The 26,816-nt window shown below is 42.0% G+C and overlaps 1 protein-coding gene and 1 long non-coding RNA gene across 2 annotated transcripts in view; one reads left to right on the top strand and one right to left on the bottom strand.

The window, feature by feature from the left end:
* LOC137299545 (uncharacterized) overlaps positions 1-26,816 on the bottom strand; it is a 52,031-nt gene that overhangs the window by 19,129 nt on the left and 6,086 nt on the right. The gene's annotated exons all lie outside the window — the stretch shown is intronic.
* The window catches only part of fgf22 (fibroblast growth factor 22), a 165,704-nt gene continuing 144,611 nt past the window's right edge, over positions 5,724-26,816 (top strand). Inside the window, exon 1 of the mRNA XM_067968358.1 lies at positions 5,724-5,793. The gene's annotated coding sequence lies outside the window, so the exon portion shown is untranslated. The remainder of the gene's footprint in view (positions 5,794-26,816) is intronic.

Here is a 26,816-nt window from a genome sequence, read left to right as displayed (position 1 = left end):
GAACACTTACTAGTTCCTCAGAATTGGTTCATTAAATAGCTCTTGTGATATGATTAGCACTATCATTGATTTGCACGTAGGTCAATTACATATTATTAACACAGTGCACTCTGTGTACAGAATAGGTGCAGCAAACTAGTGTAACTGCTTAAAAAATATAACTCTACCCAACATATGGCATAGAGCCCAATAACTTCTCTATATTTTTTAGGGAGGGCTGGCAGTTGAGAGGAACAACAAGCGAGCAAAACTGATCCAGAATTTTTAAAGCAAATGATACTCTAGACTCAGCTGATAAGAAAAATTTCACTGTGAAACGATGCAAGTTTTTTCTTCTCCCCACCTGACCTGTTCATCCCTCCCCCCCCCGAGGCTGAGGCTTGACTATGCAGGAGTGGCCCACCAAGTATTCTGTCCAAATACAGAAGAAACTAGATCCAGGTGCACCCCATATATGTAAACTGCCAGATCTGAATGCCCAACGGTGCTGTGGGAGGTTGTAATGCCATCTTAAAATGTGTATAGTGCATAGATTTTAGTGACACTGTCCATACAGTAGTCACAGGACCAAACTCACAGGATCTGAAGTGCGAATGAAAGAACGACATTTAGACTTGTCTGCTTTTATAAAACAGTATAGTCTTGCTGCAGTGCTGTAAATATCCTCCATAAGCAGCTGCCACCTCTTCAAAAAGAAAAGCAATGCACCATTGTTGCATGCTAGGTAGGTTTACACCTATACACAAAACTATGGTTAGGTATGAAAATATAATGATTTCTTAATCGACAATGCATATAGAAATATGTGTAGATTAGAGATTTTTTTGTTTTTTCTCATGTCCTTGTCCTTCCAAAGTGGCCAATAGTTAAACCAAAGTGGCAATGTGGGAACTGCCAATAAGCATATGTAATAATGGCAACAAAATATTTTTGCATTGTTGCTACAGAAACAAAATGACCCAGCACTTCCTATATCCTGTACACATCCAATGACATTAGACTCAACTTTTGAGTCAATTATCAGGCAACCAGACTTCAGTTTCAGGAACAATTAAGAACATTCAGGATATGATCTCTCAGGAGAAGTGAAAGATCAATACAATGCTGTTTGATGAGGTTCCATTTGAAAAATTTGATATTATACTTTGATGTTTTAAAAATAGATAGAAGCCTGAATTCAGTCTTAAACTCTTAGGAGGAGACATGAAGGACATACTAGGATGGAATAGCAATTACCTTTGTGAGCAGAAACGCCTGACTCTACACACCATCAGCAGCCTGAAACTGGAAGCATCCCAAGAGGAGGTGGGAAGTCCTGACACATTCAGGAGAGGTCCAGCACTCTTATATGAACAAAACAGTGCATCATTTGATATAAAACTGCTTTAATCTTAATATTAAAATATCAAATTTTCTGTTAATGTAGTCGGACTGTCAAGAAAGTTACATCCTATTGTGTGTGTGTGTGTGTGTGTGTGTGTGTGTTCCCCCAGCAGGCAGCGGTACCTATACTCCCTTCAAGAAAGGTTCCTCACTGGGAATGAGGGATCGGTGAATTTAACCATGCTGCTGAAGAACTTAAAGGCCTGCTGCAGGTTAGAGGGGCAGGCATCATCAGAATTATTTGTGCTGTAGCAACTAATGTTCAGAAAAAAACTGTCTGGCAGATCTGCAGTAGGACAGAGAGCTCCCAGGTTCGCAGAGCATTCACATGCATACTGCAGTGTTTTTGGTTGCAAACGAGCTGTACATTGAGTTGAATCCTTTTCTGTTGACATAGACAGCAGCATGGCGCAAAGGAGCAGGTATGACCATGTGGATGCCATCTGTGATTCCTTGAACTTTCAGGAATATTGCCACTCTGTAAAATTGTAGTGTCCTATCAAGTTGCTGCTGGTTGGCCTTGGGGGAAGGAAAATTGTTTGCTCTTGCAAAATTGACTTGCTTAGTGACATCTGCACACAATTATTTGGCCAATGTTTCTGATGTCCCAAGTGGCAGCCTGAAGGTTAAGGGTAGTTGTGACCTTAATAACCGTGGCAGAGCAGGGATGAGCATGTGGGATAACTCAGTTGTTGGCTTCCTTTGTAAAGTGAAGCATCTCCAAGCACAGCTTCTCAGAAAAATACAGGCACAGGCGCTTACATGTCCTGGTGTAGGGGTATCGGCGAATGTGTTCTGTGCGCCTATGGTGCTGCCTGACTAGCTTGGCATTCCTCTGTTGCTCCTCCTCTATTTTTCTAAAGAGTAAAGATACAGAGGAATTCCCAATGGGAAACCCACTATGCCTGTCTGAAACTGCAGGGGGCAAAATTGCAGACCCACGGCAAATGGTACAACGGCAGATGTCAAATTAGTTGACAATGTGGGAAAAAAATGTTTAAAAAAATCTCAAAAATTAGTCAGAAATAATCTTTAAATAGATGCTGTAAATTATTGATGCTGGGCTCTTAAAATTTTCTTCCACCTTTTCCACAATGCCCAGATACTATGGACAACATTGGAGGAGGAAAGAGTGAAAATGGTATCATTCAGAAGTGAGCAAGCGCCTCTTGCTGCTATTGAAAAATAATGGCTGAAAATGGACAGCTACACAAGGGGATGAAGATCTGGTATCACAGACCTCCATCCCATTTCCTGACATCGATCAGAACATCTAGGCCACATGACTAGACGGGATGGGTATAAACAACCCCAAAGGTTACCAAAATGATTCTAGTCTATTGTATGTTACATAGTTTCATCCTGAAAAAGATACCTCAATATGTAGCTCAATGACCAGGATGGCAAAACCATTGTAGAGTAGGAGCGAGAAAATGCCACTGAGGAATTAGCAACAGTTCCAGCAAGGTGCCACACATCTGAAGCAATGCATCAGTACCAAGGAACAATACTAACTCAAGCTGCCTTTATTCACACACTGTATAATAGAAGAAATACATGCGAGGAAGACTGGTGTGCTGGGCACTAATTTCAGGTACCTGCTAAGGAGTGTCACAGCTATATCTACTCAGTGCCCAAACCACTTTGCCCTACGCTTTCATATTCAGTCCTTCAATTAGCACCTATTGTCAATTTATGTTGGTTTCTTAATGTATTCTAAAATTAATGACAAATGAATACTCGGCACAAATCAAGTGCAGGCATTTATTACTCCATTATATAGAATGTGAATATAGGCGCTTAAGTTAGTGTTGCCCCTTGGTGCTCATGCTTTGCTTCACATGTCTAGCACCTAACCTTTCACTCCTCAGTAATTCTGTGGAAAGAGTAAATGAGCTGGCTCGCAATTGGGTTGCACTGAAAGCCTCCTAGGATTCTGGTTGCTATAGATCTCCTTGGACAGTGCACAGCGAGCGACCCTTCATGTGAGTGAGCTACGTCTGGGATGGTAGTGGCTGGCTGGTGCTTGCAGGAGGATCTCCAGAGTCTGCCCTGCCAAACTGACTTTCCTCACTCTGAAATACCCAATCTTACAACAATATTGCTGGGTAAATATCTGCCTTTGCCTTCCCAGTACTATTTTTGGTGCTTAACTCTCTGCTACTTGCAGTCCACAGCTGATTAAGTGGATTCATGCTTCTCCCTTCGATTGGCTGGCTGAGGGGTGGGAGATATAGCCCATATTTCAGCGCACAGATCAAAAACAGCAAAACTGTGTGTAAATCAATAGGTTTTGTTACTCACTAAAACTTGTAATGACCCATTGTTAACCCCTAACCAAGCTCTTCCTCTTCTTTGTTCTTCTTCATCATCTTGAATCAAATCCAGTAAAGGCGGGGGTGGGGGGGGGGGGGGGGGAGACTTTCAAAGCAATCCCCATAACTTTAAATGGAATGGCAACAAAAAGAAAGGAACAGTAGTTTTAAGAAATCACTTAGATGTCAGCCTTGGTTCAGTGTTAGCACTCTCAGCTCTGACTCAGAAGGTTGCGGGTTCAAGACCCACTCCAGAGACTCGATGAGCACATGATCCACGCTGACCTCAGTGCAGTGCTGAAGGAGAGAGTGCTGCACTTTCAGAGGTGCTGTCCTTCAGATGAGATGTTAACCAAGTCCCCATGTGCCCTCTCTGGTAGATGTAAAAGATCCCATGGCACAATTTGAAGAAGAGCAGGGGAGTTCTCCCCAGTGTCCTGGCCAATATTTATCCCTCAACTAACATCACTAAAAACAAATTATCTAATCATTATCTCATTGCTGTTTGGGGGATCTTGCTGTGTGCAAGCTGACTGCTACATTTCCTACATTACAACAGTGATTACACTTCAAAAGTCTGCTGCAAAGCACTTTGGATCATACTGAAAGACGCTTTATAAATGTTCTTTCTTTCCTTCCAACAGATAAGGACAGCAGTACAACTTTAAGAGATGCAAGAACATGACTGGTCAGTACTGCCCACTTTAAATTGTGAGAGTGCTGAGCTGAATTGGTTGGCAAAACAGGAAAAGCATGGGCAGTCTCATTATGACCTTATCTGAATGCCACGCCTAACATAACAAAGCTCGCGCACATTCCGAGAGAAATTGAAACTGGAGGACAAACAGACTTGTAATTTTGAACACTGAGTGAAATGAGTGGGGTGCCGGTGAGTTCAGGATTTTCTGACCTCAGCTAAATCAGTTCCTGGCAGCAAAATCATTGCTGCGAGCAGGACTTGCTATTTTATCATTGCCAATAAGACTATTAAGATATTTAATCGAATGTTGGCATATGGTACATGCTTAATGAATTGTGATTAGCACAAAAATCAATAATTCTAAACAATGAAGGGAAATAAAACATTGGCATGAACATCTTACTCCACAACCAAATGGTCATTATTACACAGATATGGCTACATAACCAGAAAATTCAAATTATTCATTTTGCATTAGAGAATGTAGGCAATCAAACTTCTCACAGACGTCTGTCTCTGCCTTTACTTCTGCCACTCTTAAGCCAGATGAGCTCTAATAAATGCACAAGAGCACTATTGCGTTGACTCACTCATTAATTTCTGGGAAAATGTTTCACTCAGTATGTTCCCCAAAGAGCCACGGTGAAATCAAGAACTTTTGTGTCGAAAACCATGGGAGCAAAAATATGTTTAATCAGTCCACAGTGGTGCAGTGTGTTATTAGTATAACACTTTGTTCGACCAGGATGTTTGAGACAGAATTATGTTAATAGCCGAAAATTGAACTTTCAACACTTCTGTTTGCCTAAACTTTGGTCAGACAACAAATGAAGATGATTGACAGTACAGATTACCAAGATCTGGCAGCATTAAGAAAAATTATTTCCCATTAACATTGGCACTGGGTATGGACACTCTGCCTCAGACGAGTGAAAATTCACATCGTATGCCAAAAACTGCTCAAAGCATTCGGCTGAATTTTCAGCATTATTTATTGCTTAATCTTTGTTTCCATGGTGCTGACTCTAGATTCAATCAAGATAGTTAAACCACTTAGAATTTTCAGTTATTACTTGGGAATAATTCTCCTGCCTATTAAGTAAGGCTATTAAGGCCAGACCTAGACCTACCTCAGAATCATTTTGCATTTGAAACAATCTTTGTAGAAACAGGACAATACTGATCATAAGCTTCGATTTTCATATTTGACAATATGAAATGGATGCCATCTTGCATTATTTACATTGTCCTTTATACTCAGTGTTAGACAGAAGATGACATTAAGAGCATGATTTTAACTCGGAGCCGAGAACCCAGCCCGTCCCTAGCTATTCACGTGGGGAACCCGGAAGCCAAACAAGTGTCTCTCAATCTGCGATTGCAACTCAATAGAGGGTGAGTATTTGTGTGTGCCAGGCAGCCAGATTGACAGGCTGGCTGCCTATCTGAAGGGAAAGGAGCAGTGAATCAGAGAGGGGGCAGGAGGGAGAGAGATCGTCGGCACTGGAAAAAATTGGAAGGGGCGTGGGATAGGTGTTTGGGATGTGGGTGAAATCGGTGGGGGGGGGGGTTCAGCCTCAGAGATGGGGGGGGCAGTGTGACATCGGGGATCAGGGGGGTCCGGCAAGGAGGATTGGGGGGGGGTCCAGTGTCAGAGATCGGGGGGAGGGGGGGGTCCAGCATTGGGATCGGGGTGGGGTCCAGCGATGGGGGGGGGGGGGGGAGGGGGTGTTCCAGCATCGGTGGAGGAATCTAGCATCGGTGGGGGGGGGGGGGTGGGGGGGATTGGTGTCGGCTGATCGCAGAGCCATGTTGCACCAGGTGAGCTTGTTGGGCCTGGAAGAGGTACTCCTGCTCCTTTGGGCTTGCAAGCAGTGCAGTAAAGGCACTCACCTCATAGATTCGGCCCTTCCTGCCTAATCTCACCTGACGTGAATCGGAAGCGATGGGAAACCCGATCAGGTAAGGATAAATTCATTTAACTTTTGCAATACACAAAGAATTAAGTACCCACGCCTCCAAACACACCTGGGTCAAACCCGGAAGTGGGGGCATTGGAACCGGGATGCGGTCCCGATCCAAAGAGCTTTTATTTTAACCTCCTACCCGCCCCCAACCCACCCGTTCTTGGGGGTTAAAATTACCCCTTAAGAGTCCATCCTAACAAGGAAGTAACTTGCCCCAAGCAATTTTGCAAGATTAAATTTCTTGCCTTGATGTATATGTGACATTGGCAGCTTTACTGTTGGTGCTGGAAGATTTATGTGAACATTGTGTAGGACAGCAATAAAAATGATGGGGTGTTTTAAACTAGACTGTTTATATTAACTTGATGTAAATTTCCTGATTGATCGTTAGTTTAAATTCTATCAGAAAGATCAACATTTTTTATTTCTAAAATCAGATTCAGTTTTGAAAACTATCAGGGCACATTCAGGAAAGAATAGGTCACTCATACAACTTATTAAACTATACATCTCTGCAGTCCATCCAACATTACGAGCACATAAATCTTCTAGCAGATACGTTATCAACAAAATTGCTAATGTCATGTCATAGGTACATATGCCAGAGCAAGGAAATTCCTCTCATGAGGTTGGCCCGGGCGAGTTATTGCCTTGCTACAAGAACCTGAAAAACAAAGCAACTTGCCATCTTGCAAGTAATAGGAGTGTATACATCCCTGCTCCGTCAATCCATCCATTCATCTTTTTCTACTTTCTTGGTGAATTTGTTTTTTCATGGCCTATTGCAACTCTTCCCTACCCCACTGACTAGCCCCTTGCCTATTCTAAAGGTGATTTCATTCTTTCTAAGAATTCATTTCTTTTGGTTAAAGTTCAAGTAACATTCCTTTGTGATTGAAATGACAATAGGAGTTCAAAAAATACCCTAGTTGCCAATGGGTGACAAACTAGTAATGAGACTATCTCATTGCCATAGTAATGGGTATCTTAATCGTTCACAAAAGCACTTCTACTGTAACTGAGCTGCAAGTTCACAAGTACAGATTTAAAAGGAGCCTTTGACCATGGTGAATCATGATGCATCATAAGAACTGCAGTAATCTAATCTGATCATTAAATTCTCAAGCCTGTTAGGTTTATACAAAACATACAGAGAATGCGAGCAAAACACAAATTGGACACCAATAAAAAAAATTCTTACTGAGGTGTACGTGCCATGGAAAATATGCAGTGTGTGCCAACACACAAGAAGAGTCCAGCTAATATAACTTGATCAAGGAGAAACAGATTGCAAATTGCTCTTGTAGCTAAGGCACATAAATAATACCTTTAGATCTGTTGTTTCTAATTACACACTTGAGTTCCTACTGTAAAAAGTTCCATGCAAGCTTGATCCTTAAAGCTGCAGACAGTATTTACAGGATTTCTTTCCACTGAGTTGCACAGGCCAATTTATGCCATTCATTATAGCATTTGTCTTCACTGGAAGACTTTTTCAACAGTCATTCACTTCAACGAAGCCTTTTCCTTTTTGTGAGTGTTAATGGTTACAACTGTTATTTTTCTGTCCTTCAAATGGTGCAAAAGAAAATTAAGCTGATAAATAATTAATTTTGTAGAAGCTATAGCTTTTCTTTTAAAACAAAAGTAAGGGTGATTTTTTGCACCTGAATTAAAACAGAAAGCGCAAAATCTGTGATGGACTAAAGGACGGTATGATATATCTATGAGAACTGTATACTTGTATACTGTTCCATGTGAAATGAGTTAGGCAGCCTTACCTCAGTTCCTAACAGGCATGGACCACAGAACAGAATTGCCACTAATTTGGCAAACTCAGTTGGAGTGGCCATGGGATGACTGATATGGTATATAGAAAAATGTTACACTAAAGAAAGAACTTGGATTTACACAATACCTTGCCCATCCTCAGGACATCCCAAAGCACTTTACAGCCAATGAGCTACTTTTTGAAGTGCAGTCACTGTTATTATGCAGGCAAACATGGCAGCCAATCTGCACAAAGGTCCCATAAACAGCAAATGCATGAATGACCAGATAATCTGATCTTGTTGGTTTTGGTTGAGGCAGCAATGTTGGCCAGGACACCAGGAGAAACTAGTGCCATGGGATCTTTGTTGACCATCTGAGCAGGCAAACAGGGTCTCAATTTAGCATCTCATCCAAAAGGCTTCTGACAATGGAGCACTACTTTAGTAGTGTACTGAAGTGTCAGATTAGATTATGTGCTCAGGTTTCTAAATGGAGCTTGAACCCACAACAATCTAACTCATGGGCAAGACTACTACCAACTGAGCCAAGCTGACACTTGCACAAGGATGCTTTTGTGATGTTGGCGCTGAGACGCATTGTTGGGGATTGGTTAGCATCTGAAAGGGAAAGATAGGTTACCATTTTGGTTAGAACCCTTAATCAGATTTTTTTTTAACCTTCATTTTGTTTCCGATATAAAAACACAACATTAACTTGCATTTCTATTGTTCCTTTACTGTAGAAAAATGTCCTAAAGCGTAATCAAAAAATAAATGAGGGAATATTCTATTTTTTTAATGTAGTGGAATCTTGGATCAGAACAGACAAAGTGCGGCTGTTAACCGGACTTGCATGTAACCAGTATGGTTATGGTTCATTTTCATAATAGAATCTTTTCACAATGAAACTGGTGTTTAGCACCATTGTTTTTGTCAATCAGAATTTATCTTGCAGAAAACTTCTAGAATGGTAAAGATTGAATTGAAAAAGTTTTTGTTTCATTTTTTGTGACCATGGGCTCTATTTTAGCATCCGCTATCGGGTGCGTTCCTGGCGGGGGGGGGCTCCGAAAATCGGAGAATGCCGGTGCGGTACCGGAGCCCGCCCCGAACCCGCGCACTTCCGGGTTCCCCGCTGACGCGCCGACGTGCGCGCGCAGCCCCCGCTGGTGGGAATCCCGCAGGCAATTAAAGCCAGCGGGATTCCACTTGAAGGTATTTATTTAGGTATTTCAGGTCATTAACTGACCTGATTAAAGGATTATGTGGGATTTTAGAACAAACTGGGACTGTTTCCCACACTGGGGGAAACACTCCCAGGTCAAATGGACGTGTTGCAGCTGTCAGCCTGTGGCAGCTGCAAAGGTCCATTTGACAGGTTGGGGGGGTGGCGGGGGAGACCCTCACCCATTGCAGGAGGCCACTCTGTCACTTGGGACAAAGTTTGGCCTCCACCACCCTCCTCCTGACAGTCAAAGTCACCAACCTGCACACTTACCCCGGGGTCCGGAGACATGTACCTACCTTGCGGACCCCCTCAGATGTACATCTTGCGGATGGGGGCCGCAGTAGCTGCAGTCGTGACCTCCTCGGAGGGCGAACAGCATCACCAGCCTCGCCATCCACGCCATCCACCTCTGACACGTGGAGCTCCACAACAGAGTGCTGTGACACATCCACCTGTACAGCAGGAGGGAGGGCTACCGCAGAGAGAGATGCATCGCAGAGGGCACTACCCTCGCCACAGGGTCCACAGACCGAGGCTCAGCCTCCTGGACCTCTCTGAGCAGCAGTGCACACGGAGGCTCAGAGTCACTCGACATGTTGTCGTGGACATCTGCAGCCTCTTTCATGCCGAGCTGCTCCTGGCTGGCCCGAGCACCATCTTCTTACCTGTCGCTGTCAAAGTCACCACTGCCCTCAACAACTTCTCCTCCGCATCCTTCCAGGGTGCAACCGGGGACATCGCCGATGTCTCTCAGTCGTCTGCGCAAAAGAGCCCTGCAAATACACTTACACCCACTCTGCAGTGACACAATGGGTGGCATCAGTTGTGGGTCTTCATAGTGATCCTCAGGAGAGGGCATTATTGCACAAACCAGACAGGATTCGCGAAGACATGGCAGTAGTGGTGCCAATATAATATGTAATGTGAGTTGGTCAGAAATTCAATATAAGTAACACCCGTGACAAACCCTCAAACACCCTTGTGCATCCCCTTCATGCTCACGACACGTTTGCCTTACGCTGCCTACTGCACATATGTGATGCATGCCCTGTGGCTGCAGCACAGGTAGTGGCAGGTTGAGTGAGGCTGGCCGTGAAAGAGATGCACGAGAGGGTGAGTATGAGATAGAGTCATGAGATTGTATGAGGATTGGGTTGAGTGGTGGTGGCGGGATGAGTACTGGCGAGGTGAGTAGGTGCAGGTAAGATGAGGATGAGGTTTGAGTGGGTATGAGGGGTGATGTGACAGAGTAGTGTTGGCAGTGCTGAAGGAGATGTGGGGTGGGGGCAGTGATGTGGCAGACGGAGTGTAGGGGGAAGACTACGTGTACTCACTTTGGCTGACCTACTGAGGTGATTGGAGCGCCTCCTGCACTGTATGCAGGTGGGCGATATGTTGGTTGCACTGGTGACCTCCTCTGCCACCTCGAGCCAGGCCTTCCTGGTGGCAGAGGCAGGCCTCTTCCTCCCGCATGCCAGGAGGAAGATCTCTGTCCTCCCCCTCCTCCTCACCCCATGTATTGATACCTGGAGTGAGGCATCATTAAACTGGGAGCAGCCTTCCCCCTGGGCTGCTCCATGCTGTAATTTTTGCTATTTGTTGCAGCATCTGTCAGTGGAGGACTGCCCCTTTAAATAGAGCGCCTCCAGCTGACAGATCTTACTGCGCATGCGCAGCCCGCCCGACGCGCAGATCAGCAGTGGGGAACCCGGAGGAGCAGGTAAGTGGATCCAATTAGTGGATTGGATCCTACAATCGCGCAGGAAACTGACTAATTTCACTGGGCGCGTTATCCACGCGCCCGATAGCCCCCCCGCCAAGAACCCGCAGCCCTGCTAACATCGGGCCCCATGTATTCATAAGTAAATTATGTAGTAATGGAAAAGAAGGCGTACCAACGTACGAATTAAGAGCAGGAGTAGGCCATTCGGCCCCTCGAGCCTGCTCTACCATTTGATGAGATCATGGCTGGTCTGATTGTGACCTCAACCCTACTTTCCCGTCTACCTACTATAACCTATGACTCCCTTGTTAATCAGGAATCTATCTAACTCAGCCTTAAAAATATTCAATGACCCTGCCTCCACCGCCCTCTGGGGAAGGGAGTTCCACAGACTCACGACCCTCAGAGAAAAAAATTCTCCTCTTCTCCGTCTTAAATAGGAGACCCCTTATTTTTAAACTGTGGTCCCTAGTTCTAGTCTCTCCCACAAGGGGAAACATCCTCTCAGCATCTACCCCTTGTGGTCAAGGCAATGTGCAAATGATGCACTCAAGAATTTTGATGATGCTGCTACCCTTAGTGAACTGGGAAATGCTTCCCCATCATGGCCAGCATTTCAAAACAACAATAACTTACATTTATATAGCGCCTTTAATGTTGTTAAATGTCCCAGGGCGCTTCACAGGAGTGTTATCATCAAAATTTGACACCGAGCCACATAAAGAGATATTAGAACAGGTGACCAAAAGCGTGGTCAAAGAGGTAGGTTTTAAGGAGTGTCATAAAGGCAGAGAGGGAAGTGGATAGGTGGAGAGATTGAGGGAGGGAATTCCAGAGGGTAGGACCACAAAGGGCAAAACCCATCAAATCTGAAAAGCTATTTTAATGAATACTGTAACTTTAATACATTAACATATTAGTAATTAAAAACATTTGCAACATTTAGAAACACAGGCATTTGTAAGAGCCCAGAGTCAGAAGTGGAAGGAAATATAGGGTACAAACTCTGCTTTTGCACTTTTGGCATATGCCAGCAGCACATATTAATTTAAATGGTCCGGAAAATCACAGGCTGGGAATGTACAGTTTCATGGTACATGCTGTTGACTCGCACGTAGTGCAGTCGCAGAATTTTTGCCCTTTTGTATAAGTGATGTGGGAGGGAAGACCATGATAGAATCATCGTTCATGTGCTGTAGATAGAGTGTGTTTGAGGGGCTAATTGGCCTTTTCTCCTTCTGGGTTCTCTTATATCCTTAATACTAATGTGACTTTTAAGTCTACGTTAAAAATGTGCCTTTTTTTGCTGAATTTTGCACCCATTATGTTAAGGGATGTTAGTGCTGAGGAATGGAAACACTTTTCCATTTTAGACATCAGGGCCTGGATTCTAACTGGGAGCCTGGAAGAGAGCTGGGGGGGGGGGCGGGCGGAGGGGGGGCGGAGTTTGCGAACGGGAAACCCGGAAGTAAGGGTTTCCTGCAGATCCTACCGAATTTAACAGTAGGACCTGTTTTATAATTTTTCAAATGGTTTCCCGCCTGATAGCCAGCTTGATTGACAGGCTGGCTGCGTGTTGGGTAGGAAAGCAGCCAGAGAAGGCTGGATGGAAGGTAAGTCGGAGTTTGGATGGGAGCGGTTGGAGAGAGATTGGGATCTTTGGGGGTTCGATTGGAGGGGGGGGGGGGGGGGGGGAGCATCAGGGAGAGATAGGGATTTTTGGGAGTTAGATGGGGGCGCCTATTGCAAGGAGGGGTGGGAGTCGGACATTGGGGTGGTCTCAGTCACTAGAGGGGGATCTCGGACAGCCCGTGGGTGGTAATCGGTCACCGGGGTGGGGGGGGGTGCGGGGAGGTACCGGAGGGTGGATGGGCTTTGGGCACCATGGGGGGGGGTGGGAGATAGGCGTCTTGGAATCCAGGAGGGGTCGGACATCGGGGGGTGGGGGGGGAGGGGTCAGCCATCGGGGAGGTTGGACGATCGTGGGGGTCCGATCGCGGACCTGTTGGGCCTGGAGGAAACACTCCTGCTCCTCCTGGCCCACATACAGTGCAATAACGGCACATACCCCATGATCCAGCCCTTCTTGCCTCCTTTTCACTGGCTAGATTCATGAGTCCCAGGAAACCTGCGCTGGAGGCGTTAAATTTAAAGGTCAGTGAAAATAAATTTTAAAAGATCTATTTAACGTCTCATAACGACGTTAATTGCAGCGATAATGACCCCGCCTGCACTAATTAGAGTCCCAGCTGTGGCGAGTAGGTTACTCGCAGGCACCCAAATGCGTCTCCGAAGTGGGCACGCGGAACTGGGTCACGGTCGTGCTCGAAAAATCAATTATTTTAACTACTCACCCGCCCCCAGCACACCTGTTTTTGGGGGTTGAAATGGCCCCCCCCCACCCCAAGTGCCAGGATTAAGTGCTCTCAGACCAGGCATAACATGGTTGATTCTGTCCCAACAATGTGCCTCAGCCCTAATCTCAGAAGAGAACTAAAGTGACATTTTTCTATTTCCCTCACCAGTGGCCTACCTGAATGAGATTGCTAATAAGTGCCAAATTAGTGGCAGATGTGTGTTCTGGATTATATTCATTAGGAACTGGGTTGAGACTGCTCAAACGCATTTCACATAGAACTGTTACAAGTGCATGACTTCTGATAAATACGGCCTACTTATCCCCTATAGCTCTTCAGAGGTTTTGAAGAGCAAACTCATCGAGTCATTGGCTGCAGTATTGGTGATCTATGTCAGAATCAACAACAAAAACTTGCATTTATATAGCGCCTTTAACGTAGTTTGATAGGTGCTTCACAGGAGCGATTATCAAACACAAACCAAGCCACATATGGAGATGTTAGGACAGGTAATCAAATGCTTGTTCGAAGAGGTAGGTTTAAAGGAGTGTTTTAAAGGAGGAGGGAGAGAGAGGTAGAGAGGCAGAGAGGTTTAGGGAGGGTATTCCAGAACTTAGGGCCTAGGCAGCTGAAGGCAAAGCTGCCACTGGCAAAGCAAAAAAAAATCAGGGATGAGCAAGAGGCCAGAATTGGAGGAACACAGAGATCACGGAGGGTTGTAGGGCTGGAGGAGGTTACAGAAATAGAGAGGGACAAGGCCACGGAGGGATTTGAACACAAGGATGTGAATTTTAAAATCTATATAGATAGATAGAATATTAAAGGATCCACGTGTGTAACAATCAACTTCAAATGTAATTAAAGTTTATTATTCTTCAATTGGAGCGATTCTAGGCAACACTGAACAAAATACCAATAACCTGTAAACTATCAGATCGAGAAAAATCTATACTTGGCCATCCATTAAACCCACAGCCGATTCCCCACATCCACCTCCTGCATAAATGTTTCCAAAAGAGAATACCCTACTAGATTAAAAAATTTAATCAATGAAAACCCTTTCATGAGGGCTTCCGTGCATCTCTGACATCATTCTGTTTTCTTGTTTTTTCTCCATTAAGGGCCAATGGAGCATATTATGAAATATACAATTCATGGCATTCTTTTGCAGTATTTATATCATTTTCAATATTCAATGGACAATATAACAACATGCATTCCAATTTTTAAAAATATCTTTATTTACTGATCAATCGGCAATAGAAGGGCACCAAAGTAAGGCTCAGAATGCATCCACTTCTTTGAGGTGAAGTTGGCATTCTCAAATTATATCAGAGAAGATCACCATGGAACATTTCCATTCTCTGACACAGACATGGGTCGAGTTGATCGGTTCTAAGACTGATAGGGAGCATTTCAGTTATTTTAACTCAGTCCCTGCCAAAGCACCTTGCAAAGAATAGTATTGTAACTTGGAGGTATTAATGTGGTTCGGCTATCCCCTCCACTGCTGGATGCAAACTACAAGAGTGCTGCAGCAATTGTTGTGGAGCGGTGGTCAGCGTGGAAACTAAAGGCAGGCAACTCAGAAGTGTAGCTTTTGTTAGAGGAAGCTCCTTGGCAGTGAAGGAAAGGAAGCACTGTCTTTGCCAGCGTGGAAGAAGAGCTAGCCAGACCAGCCATGCACCATTTTCATCCTGATGATGCGACTCACCCACATTGCAACAAAGCATTTCAATGCAAATTGCATAAGCATGTTGGGTGTTCAGGTAACAAAAAAGATTTCTCAAGTACTTTCAAACTTGTCTCAAAAAGAAAACACACTGATTTTTTTTTAAGAAGCTTCAAGTTTTGCCAGTTGCAATTTTTCTTCATTACTGGGCTTTATAAATTGTCGGTTTTAAAATATTTTTATTTTGTGTCTGGCATTGTGTCACTGGTATGATTTTTTTGACAAGCATGCCCATTGTTAGCTACTATTAGAAATGTCATGTCAAACAAGCCTAAAGGATTACAAAAGGGATACTGTCTGCACATTTATAATTTTAGATGGTAAATATAGGATTAGTGGGTGACCTGGGCCTGGCATTGACATGATTAGGAATGTGTAGGATTATGGAATTAAAAATATGTCTGCAGTATGACTTGATGTCAGTGCTTGCATGGCTGGATTTGAAAGGTCTGAGATACACTCGAATGCAAATGCTGCAGAGCTTGAATCAGTATCCCCTGTGTGCCAATTGGAATCAATTCAGGTAAAAGTGCAAAAATGACAAACGTTTCTGATGCAAAGCAGTACCTGAGGTACGAAGATGCAGTTTTCAGGTTGCAGTCTGGGAAGCAGCCGTTACTCTCTAAATATGGAAATTGTGCTGTGCCAATAACATTTTTGTCCCGTTTCACACCACCACCGGAGGTGACATCCTCTGGAGTGCTGCAACATCACTGGCTGTGTGGTGCCTGCAGCTATTAAAGGCCCCTTTGTGCTGCCTGCTCAGCCCCATAAAACGTAGTCATCCATTTAATGACTTCACTCCAGCCAGTCCTAACTTCTGTTTGATCCTCTCTGGATGAAATCACCGTAATTGAAGCAATTAAGTCAGCTCCCTATGTTCTGAGAAAAGTGTAACTGCAGAGGGGGTTTCCACTTCCCCTTCTTTAAGAAATAAAAGTAATAAACTTACATTTGTTGGCCAGAGTTCAAAAGTTTAATTAGCAATCCCATTTATGAGCCAGAGCAGTTTGCAGGCTCCAGTCAATTAGCACCAGGCTTGTTAATGGACAACCATTGCTACTTGTCAGAAAGTCCAGACAGTGGTTTCTTGCTTTTTCAAAGAAAGTGGGTGAAACCCATATTTTGTGTTTAGTGATTAAAGTTGCAGTATCCTTCTTTGCTGACGTACGTAGACTGTATTTCAAAAATATCAAAAGGAAAAGTCTCCACTACTTCCTCGTTAACCTACAACAGCCTTATCATAAAGTCATTGACAATCTCATTGACACTCTGCAATGAAGTGCAAAATGTTATACAGCTGATGTTTAATCTGGAGAAATCCCTTTGTCATTTTTGTTTTTGTTTACTTATCAGTAATAAAGAGGAATGTAAGTGTTGATTATTAAAATTTATAACAAATTTAACTGGACTTATGAAATACAAATTATTCTTATACAACCATTAGTGTTGTTTTCATAGCCACTTTCACATCAGAAAAAGCAATGATAATACAACCTGTGTGAAAATTTCACTCACAATGCTTGTAATTCATTGCACTTGCCATTTGTTGCGAGTGTTTAAGGGCACCACACAGCAAACTCACCCCATCAGAGCATTCCTTTGTGCACTGACATCACAAAAGCACCAGAGGACCAATAGCAGAACAGATGTTGAAGCTTCATCACTGCGGGAAGTATCAACATTTGCATTACTACGCAAATAAAAAAAAGTTCAATAATAAAATGTTTGAATTTAAAACTTTAAAGGCTTTAATTTCCTCTGATAACGCACTGGCTCGTGGAGGATTCTTTTGCACACAATATAGGAGAAATGTCATAAGAATTGCCTTAAAATTGTCCTCAAAATGGAGTAGTCAAACTGAATGCTGGGAAAGGAAAGATCTAATGCTAACAAAACCATGAAGACTTACACAAATGAAACATTCCTCAAAAGGGATACAAGACAAGCCAACAAGACCACAGGCTCAGAGATGGCTTGTTAAGAGGGACATAAAGACGTCCTGCCTTATCTGGATCTATGTGTGACCATTTGTGTGCAAAGACCCGAGAAGTTAGGGAGTAAATGAATGGCCTGGCATGTCTTTGTGTGACTGTTTCATTGAACTGGAAGTCATCGGGGTACCAACATGGCTGTGTGAGGTGATTGCCACCAAAGGGGCTGAACTCTTCTAACACAGTGTCACGTAAATTGAAGAGGCTTGTTTGGACATTAAGGATATATGAGATGGTATTTTATCTTCAGTTTTGAGTCCTCAGTTCTTAGTTTAGTTTTATTTCTTGTAGTAGTCTTTGTAGGGAAAAGTATAGTAATTCTTTGTCTAGTGTATGTAGAAGGGTACCTCTGCAAGTGCATCTCCCAGAGAGAGACAGAAACATTACAGAAGTTAAGATTGTACCAGCCAGATGTAAGCAGACATAGATGAACGAGTTTTCCAGAGACCAAGGGAGGTAATATTTAAGCCAGCTAGTCCAGATACAACCAGTGCAAAAGCTGAATTTAACTAACAGCAGTGGATCCAGGAAGAATGGAAATCATCGATACAGATGGAGGTTCATCACACTGACATCTCAGAAGGCTATTTCCATCCTCCCAGAGGAAAGCAACGTAACCAGCTCATTCACACCAGCTCATATGCACAAGGTTGTATAAGTTCTGGAAACATTGCTAACTACAAGCATATAGATTTTAATGTATGCAATAGACTGGCCCTCTAATGCTGATAAATTGTTAGTTACTCACCAATTTATATCAATCTCAGACATTAATCTCAATTTATAATCAGCGAGCAGTTAATGCTGAATTATTTTGACACAACTGAGCTGCCTTTGTAAACACTCATTTATTTTGTCAATTAACCTTATCTACTTATTATTTACATTTAAGTGCTGTTAACTATGATTCTAAGGTTAATAAACAATTATGAGATCATGACTTTATTGTATGACTTCTTCAATAATTGGTAAGAAAAAGTTAATTCATTCTCTCAGTAGCTTGTGTGGATCCTAATGGTTTGGTAGTGTAAATGCTAATATAATCCAAACTGGTTTATGCAAGACTGTTTGGCAAGCCAAATTTAGGCATAGACAAGGTGATAAACTCCAGGCAGTTCCCTTATGAGATATAAGAACATAAGAAACAGGAGCAGGAGTAGGCCGCACGGCCCTTTGAGCCTGCTCTGCCATTCAATAAGCTCATGGCTGATCTTCGACCTCAACTCCACTTTCCCACCTGATTCCCATATCCCTTGATTCCCTTACAGTCCAAAAATCTATCAATCTCAGCCTTGAACATATTCAATGATTCAGCATCCACAGCCCTCTGGGGTAAGGAATTCCAAAAGATTCACGATGCTCTGAATGAAGAAATTCCTCATCTTAGTCTTAAATGGCTGACCCCTTATCCTGATACTATGCCCCCTAGTTCTCGATTCTCCAGCCAGGGGAAACAACCTCTCAGCATCTACCCTGACAAGCCCCTCAAAATCTTGTATGTTTCAATGAGATCACCTCTCATTCTTGTAAACTCCAGAGAGTACAGGCCCATTCTAATCAATCTCTCCTCATAGGACAACCCTCAATCCCAGGAATCAATCTAGTGAACCTTCATTGCACCACTTCAAAGCAAGTATATCCTTCCTTAGATAAGGAGACCAAAACTGTACAGAGTACTCCAGGTGAGGTCTCACCAAAGCTCTGTACAATTGTAGTAAGACTTCCTTACTCTTGTACTCCAACCCCCTTGCAATAAAGGCCAACATGCCATTTGCCTTCCTAATTGCTTGCTGTACCTGCATGCTAACTTTTTGTGTTTCTTGTATGAGGACACCTAAATCTCTCTGAACACCAACATTTAATAGTTTCTCACCTTTTAAAAAATATTCTGTTTTTCTATTTACAGCGATGTTGTTACACTGAGGATTTACAGTGATGGTGTTAAGAATTCATCTGGTATCCTTGAGGAATATTCTTGTCAGTGTATCGATCTTAGTGTTCTTACAACAATTTTAATAAGTTGTTAACCCATTTGTTTAATTATTGAACTATTACTACATCACAATGGCTTAGTGATATCACTTTATGTCTTGCGATGTTTCTTTCTGCTTTACCGGGTTTCAATTTTTAGACTGCTGGCAGATCCTGGGAAATTCCAGTCTCTCTGGGATGATTGTTTCATTTATGCACCCCCCAGCCTACTAGTTTGGGAAACTGGAACAGAAAACTTTAATATTTGGAATTTTTATGGTCAATTGGCATCCATTTTCAATGTTTCAGTGATTTTAATGACTTCAAAAGAAACAGCGGGGTCTTTGCAGCATTAAGTGCAGTTGACTACACTTGCTCTCCCATCATTTTGCACATTGTAACCATTGGTATGGGCAGAACGCATAACTTGGAAGGTGAGGCTGTAGGCCTGTTTAATCATTTAACAGTCATAGAACTTTTATCACATGCTTTGATTTTTATTTCAGGTTTGCAATGGGGCAAAGTATATGGGTGGGCGGAGGAAAAGAATGGCATCAGCAGAAATGTTTCTATGTTTTCATTAGCAGCTTCAAACAATGTGCTTCACCATTGCTTGGTGGGTATATTTGCTTTAAAGGAGAAGATATTAATGAGTTAAGGCAATTGGGCCTGATTTACACAGCACTTGGAAAAGGTTTGAAAATTAAAAGGACACCACCTTCAGGATAAAGTGTTTGGTAAATCTTTTTCCAAACACAATCGATGATAGGAACATAACAATTTCCTCTCATGAAAATCATGTGGGCTGCAAATCGGATGGATTGATCTCTCCAACTGAGTTCTGATCTACTCGGGGAGTGCTAGATCATCAAATTCACCCCCATATTTCTATAACCTTCAATTCCCCTTTTCCAAAAGGTATTGATCCAATTTCCTTTTAAAATATCAATTGACCTTGAATCAACTACCTTCTCTGGGATGCTGTTCCACATGTCCATTATCCTGTGGAAAATTGCTCGAGGCATATGAATTTTGTACTTGTGTGATTTAAATCTTGCCAAAGCACATCATCTGGTCACTGGCAGGACATTATCATGATGAAAATTATGGTTTTTCCTCTCCAAACCAAAAAAAAGCCGAACCAAATAATTTTTCATGAAGCTAATATCCCTCTAATTGCTACAGGAAAAATTGACCTTTTTTCAACCTGCCTGATTAACTTTTTGCTCACCAGAAACTGTTACTTTAACTTTGTCCAGTGGTAACAAATTTTGAAAAGGAGTGAAGCAAAAGTAGTAATGGTATAAGAAAGCTGCAACAGGTCACAAAGGATTAGATGTGGAATGTGGAAGGAAGTCAGGAAGGCACCGTGAAGGATTGAAGACGGGGGAAGAAAGATATAGCTGCTTACATGTTGTACCATAAAAGCTAAAATTGCCCAGTAGAATTTTAGTTAATTGTTGAGTGAAATTTTTTCTACCACTTCTTATTTGTTCAACATTAAGAACCTCCAGGTCAGCACGATCTTAACTTTTTACAATTTAAGTTTCATAAAAGTCTGCAGAACCCAACTTTTTTAGAATGGAATTGTGAGTACCATGTAGAATAGTGTGTGCATGCAGGTTAGCAACTTTAGCCACCTGCCATGTGATGTTATTATTGAAAAAGTTTGTGCCAATTTGTAATGTTCTTTGTAATTATTTCAGCTTCCAGAACAAACCAACTACAGTCAACACCACTTGAATATGCATCTGATGCAACCCTATTCCTAGCAAAATCTGTACACAATCAAATGTTTGGCAGGTCACAGCTTGTAAATAGTATTGGAATAGTTTAATTTTTTACAAGTAGTTCTGGACATAAGAAATTTTTAGTTAGCTTCAATCTATTACACATATAAGACTCAACACTTTTATAATGCCGTTAACAAAGCAAAATATTCCAAGTACTTCACAAAGGTGGGAGGGGTGACACCAAGTAGGAGTAGAGAGATGAATTGATGGAGGACTAAAGGCGAAGAGGTTGGTTTTGAGGAGGCCTTTGAAGAGAGGAGAGCTGTAGCAAGGTAAAGGGATTAGGAAAGCGAATGGAGTGAAAACTACAGCACTGTGATTTTTGAACTACTGTCCCCCATTCTAGCTTAAAATCGCCTCCCTCCTAGATTTCTTTCGACTTCATCCTTCGCTGGTTCAACACCATTCATGGAGTACGTGGGTTATCCATTTTTACTTCTGATGTGTGGTACTTTACACTGGTCAGGCATTAAATTTCATCTGCTAATGTTATGCCCGCCAACATAATTCCTGGGTAGGATTTACGACTGCCACTGTTCTTGTATGAATGTTTAACACAAGTGTACCAAGTTCTTTTTGGCACTAGTTTAATGCTAAGTGTTTGTATGAGAACATCACCGATTACAATTCTGCCCTTTGCATCAATAAAACAAATACTTGTTATTTTATAAAAAGACTGGATAATGTGAAGGAAAACAAGAACTGATTGCATTACTAAGCTTAAATAAAAACAGGAAATGCTGGAAATACTCAGCAAGTCAGGCAGTATCTGTGAAGAAAGAAACAGTTAACATTTCAGGTCGATGACCTGTTGTCAGATTGGTTTTGCACTGCTAAGCTTACTTAGTTAGAAGTTGTTGGAGAATGGTAATTAGATAATTGTCAATTATTGGTGCCAAGTAGCTGAAAAAAGCAATGGAATCTTTTTCTCAGACAGCATTTTACGAATGAGGTAGAAAGACTTGATCCCCTTAATGTAAAAGAGTGGGATTAGATTTGAGTAGAAAGTAGCACTTTCTTTTTCATGCAGAAAGTAAACAATCATTTTACAGCTTTATCCGGGGAGACTGTCTGCTAGTTTTTTTTTGGCTGGGTTAAATATACTACTGTGGCTGCGGGGGTCGATATTTAACTTGCCGCCTAGGCATAAAACTTGTATTGCGGATTGGCTGGAATTTAAATTTCTGTTGAGTTCAAATTTTATAATGGACGGCCCATGAAGATTTAACTTACACTGGATAAAATGGGTCTAAAACATAGCTGCTCATCAAAGATGTTAGCTTCGAAATTTGATTTGCCCCCCAAACGGGCACAAAGTTGGCATAGCGATGGATCCTGTGCCGGCCTGAGGCCTGAGGCCCGAGCCACGAGCCAAATTTAGCCTTGGACCTCATTTAAGTGCCGCTGGCAAGCAGTAGGTGCTAAACGGGAGCCCCGCTGGAGCTCACCAGTCGAGGGAGGGTGGAAAGCCAGCTAGCTGTCAAGTTGTGTCTGATGGTAGGGGGGTGGGGGGGGGGGGTGCAGGAAGGGTGCAGGAAGAGGTGATCCCGGGTGATCCACATAAGCGCTGGCGGCAGGTCGGAGTTTTTTGTGGGCCCAGATGGAACACTCCTGGCTTATCCTGGGCCCACAAAATTAAAAATTTCTGGTCAGGCTGCTCAAGGTCTGGTACAACCAGGCAGAGCATGCACAGCACAAGCTATGCCCATTTGTACATGAATGTTACTCAGGGTCCTACAAATGGTGTAACAGCAGCCTTACTCCAGTTTTAGGCAGACGAGTTGCTTGCCCATTTACAGGGCCTGCCTTAACATCACATCAGTTGGGCCTTGGGGTCAAAGGGATGGCCGAGATGCGGGGGCTCCCCCATCCCACCCCCCTGATTTTCAACCGCAGGCCGCCCATTTTTCAGGTGCAAAACGGGTGGCCGTGAATTGAAATTCTCCTCCGAAGAGTTATTTCCATTGGTGCACAAATTTACCACCCACAGCTGATGTTTGCTATACTCAGACAACACAGCATCTACCCATCTAAGTTCCTTCTCTTAACAGCCACCAGTGTTCTCCAGTCAAAGCTTGAAGAACTTAACATCTTGCATTAGACACAGGACACTTTTAGCTGTAACAGACCTCTGGTACATAAGTCAGGGCTGTTCTCCCTCGATCCGACACAATATACATTATTAATATTATTCATTGGTATTGAATAAAACTGACTTTTTTTGTGCTTTAGCAAATTGGTGATAGAACGAATTAACCACATTAAAATATCCACGGTCTCATTAAATTTAACTAGTCGTCCACAGCACAGCGTGTATCTAAAACAAGTCAGTTATGTTTGAAGTTAAAAAATGCTAATTGTGAGTAATAGAAAATGAGGCACTTCCTCAGACATGTATCTGACAGTTGTGAAAGCCGTAACGTGAGTTTTTAACCTTTCTAGAACAACACAAGAGTCTATCTCTTCTTTTGGAAACCCAAAATTCAGGTCTTGATGAAGCCCAAACAATACTTTAATGATAACCTCTGGAATCAGATGCACATATCTTCCAAAAGACCACCAAGGATCAGTAACTTCTCCTTCACCCACACACGCAGACTAGACTAACAAAGATTTTGTTGCCTTCCCAACTAACTAGGCCACTCACTTGGTTGCCATTATTTCTGTAGGTCAATACACAGTTGCCCAGAAACCATGACAGTGACACATTAAAACATGATATGACACATTTGCATCTCTACCAAACATAGTGTTAAAAAGATTAGAACAGGCCCAATTTAGGCGACTTTGGTCTAAAATATGATTTGCCTCTCATCCCTATAGACTTTATGACCTGGTTACCCTTTCACCTCTAAGTCAATGCGTGGAAATGAATCATCATTACAGGGAAGGGAATTTAAACAGCTTTTAAGTTGCAGTTTTGCTTTTTGATGCATTCCATCAGATGACATAACTAGAGTTTAAACCAGGAATGATCAAACATTGTTGTAAAGCCAAACACATCTGTAGTGCATTTTTATCCCAGATTGCTCTTCAACGCAGTTTAAAATGGAAGAAATCAAAACAAAATTCCCAGGCAAGATAAAGCCATCGCCTGTTTGTTTAATGTTCAAAGGAACAAAACAGAAGAAAAATATTAAGAATTAAAAGCAAAAGAGAAACAGATTGGTTCAATCATCTTCTTTCTGAAGTCATTCAATATTTGTTCTTGTTTTTACATTTTCAGAAGTATTGTTTTCTTGAGCTAGTTTGCTACTAAACTAGTGGTCCCTAGGAATGTACAGAATGATGCTTTTTATGGTCTCCATCAGTAGATATGTTACTGGTTAGAGATTTACAGGCATGTCTGCTTCTTTCAGAGGACTGTATTTATCATTGATATTTAACAATATTGAATCTACACAGTTACTCCATAGTTTTGAAGCCAAAGATAATATTAGATGAGAAGCTTCCATTATTACTGGAGTATCCTATAACCAGATGCATGATCGTATTAAGCATGATCCAATTCTAGGCTGTAAAGAAAAAGATTGAAAGAACTTGCATTTATATAGCACCTTTCATGACCTCAGAACACCCCAAAGTGCTTTACAGCCAAAACTTTTTGAAGTGTAGTCACTGTTGTAATGTAGGATACATGGCAGCCAATTTGAGCACAGCAAAATCCCACAAACAGCAATGAGATAATGACCACATAATCTGTTTTGGTGATGTTGGTTGAGGGATAAATGTTGGCCAGGATACCGGGAGAACTACCCTGCTCTTCTTCGAAATAGTGCCATGGGATCTTTTCCATCCACCTGAGAGGGCAGACGGGGCCTTGCTTTAACGTGTTATCTGAAAGCTGCCACCTCCAACAGTGCAGCATTCCCTCAGTACTATACTGGAGTCAGAGTTTGTGTAAGCACATTGGCATCAGTTTAGAAGTGTTTATACTGAGCTGATCTTTACTGGATTGCAGTCACTAACTCTTGTGTTATCAAACCTGTGCTTCCCCTGCAAAGTGTAGTGGGTTAGGGAATAAAGTCAGGAGCAATTATTCCAAGGCCTACACAACATATAACTTGTTTGCAATGCAGAGTGAATTGGAAGAGCATAGAACGAACTCCAGCATTTGTAACTGAACAAACTCCAATCCGATCTACGCATTAAATGCATCTGCGACCAACTTTTTGACGCAACTCATGATTCCCGACATTAATAACAATCATTTTGTGTTATGAGTTTTTTCAAAAAAAATTCATTAAAATTTTGCTCCAAATAGAATCATTCAATTGCTGTCAGATGGTTTTGTTAATAGTGAATAAAAAAGTTTACAAAGATACCCTTCAACGATTATCATAAAATTATTTCAGAATTGAATAGTTAAGAAATTTTGAGAAAAAGTAAGCACTGAAGGATTTGATGGCAACTACTGAGAAGCTTTTTCAGAAGTTTGCCTCAGATCCTTAAAACAGGCAGGAAATGCATTTTATGTGTTCTATGCTTCGATCTCCTTGTCAAAGTTCCCCAGCGCTTCCATAAATGGGGAATTACAGTCTGCTTAAAGTCAAAACTTTATGGTCAGTGTGTGGTAGATGAAAAGCTGGGGTAGGAATCCAATCGTGTAAACATTGTTTGCAAGTGTTTATATGTTCAATAGGTATTGAGGAACCATTTCAAAAATAGGGACTGGAATATTTAGGTTAGCAAAATAATGGGAGAACCAATGATAAATTCTCAATTCCCATTGACAAATATTGGAATTTATTGACAGCCATCTTGCACAAATGTTGTACAAACTTTTGTTCCTCATCAAGTCCTGGAAATATCACAAATTTAAATAAAGTAAGAATTTAATAGGAAGGAATACTATAGGAACAAGTCAAAAGACAAAATCAGTTTCTATCCACCTAACAGAAATATTCACTCACCAGGTATTCAGTTAATAAAATTCTTTGTTTATCTTTGAAAAAACCCATTTGTTTCATCTCTGATCCATTAGTATGTTAATTACCTTTCTAAAGATTTAAAAATGAATTCCTTCTGTTTAGGGGTCACTGTGTTATAGTAAAGTAAAGAGGAATTACCTGTCTTCTTATAGTGCCCATCTTTCTGCACTTCTGCTAAAATTATTGAACTTTGACTTGTAGGTGACAGAAACGGACAATAATTCCTGAAGACAGGTTTGAATGATGGCACGGTAACACGCTTACAAAAGGATCCTGGAATTTTTACCAGTTTATATGCAGGTTCTAGAAAGTTTTTCTTGTTTTTTTTCATGGCTCATGCTATGTTTTCAATTAGCACCTTGCGTTAATTGGATCCGTTCCCTCAGGGTACTAGTGGTGTCTCACTTTCTCCCATCATTGGTGATATATTTGAAGCATGACATTTATGGCTTGAGTCCAGGGCTGTTAGAAAAAATCATTTACTCTGGGTCACTGCAAAGGCTAGCCACAGTAGCTGAATGCACACACTTGTTTGATGTGGCTATTATCAGTAACACCATTTTCTACTTCATTCCAGTCATTGTGGGGTCACTGGCATTGGGGCCAGGGCAATGGAATTTTTCAACCTTTTGTGTAGTCTACCAAAATGTATAAACCTCATTTCTTTTCTTATTCTGCTTATTTCTTTCTCCTTATCAGTTTTGATCAATAACTGACAAGGCCAAGATGTTAACCTAATTACAAAAGCTGTAATATAAATAATCAGAATTACAATTGTTTCTACACAATCGCCTTATTGTTATTGGCTAGACTCTTCTCACAGATAAAAATACCATGGTTGATATACATATTTATTAATGGTTGATATATGTACTTATTAAATTACCTTACACCATTGTTTTCTCACAAGCGCAAATGACCCATGAGCACCCTCAACATAAGTGAGCTGT

The sequence above is a fragment of the Heptranchias perlo genome, chromosome 29, assembly GCF_035084215.1.
Source record: "Heptranchias perlo isolate sHepPer1 chromosome 29, sHepPer1.hap1, whole genome shotgun sequence".
NCBI lineage: Eukaryota > Metazoa > Chordata > Chondrichthyes > Hexanchiformes > Hexanchidae > Heptranchias > Heptranchias perlo.
This window is presented reverse-complemented; position numbering and strand designations above follow the sequence as displayed.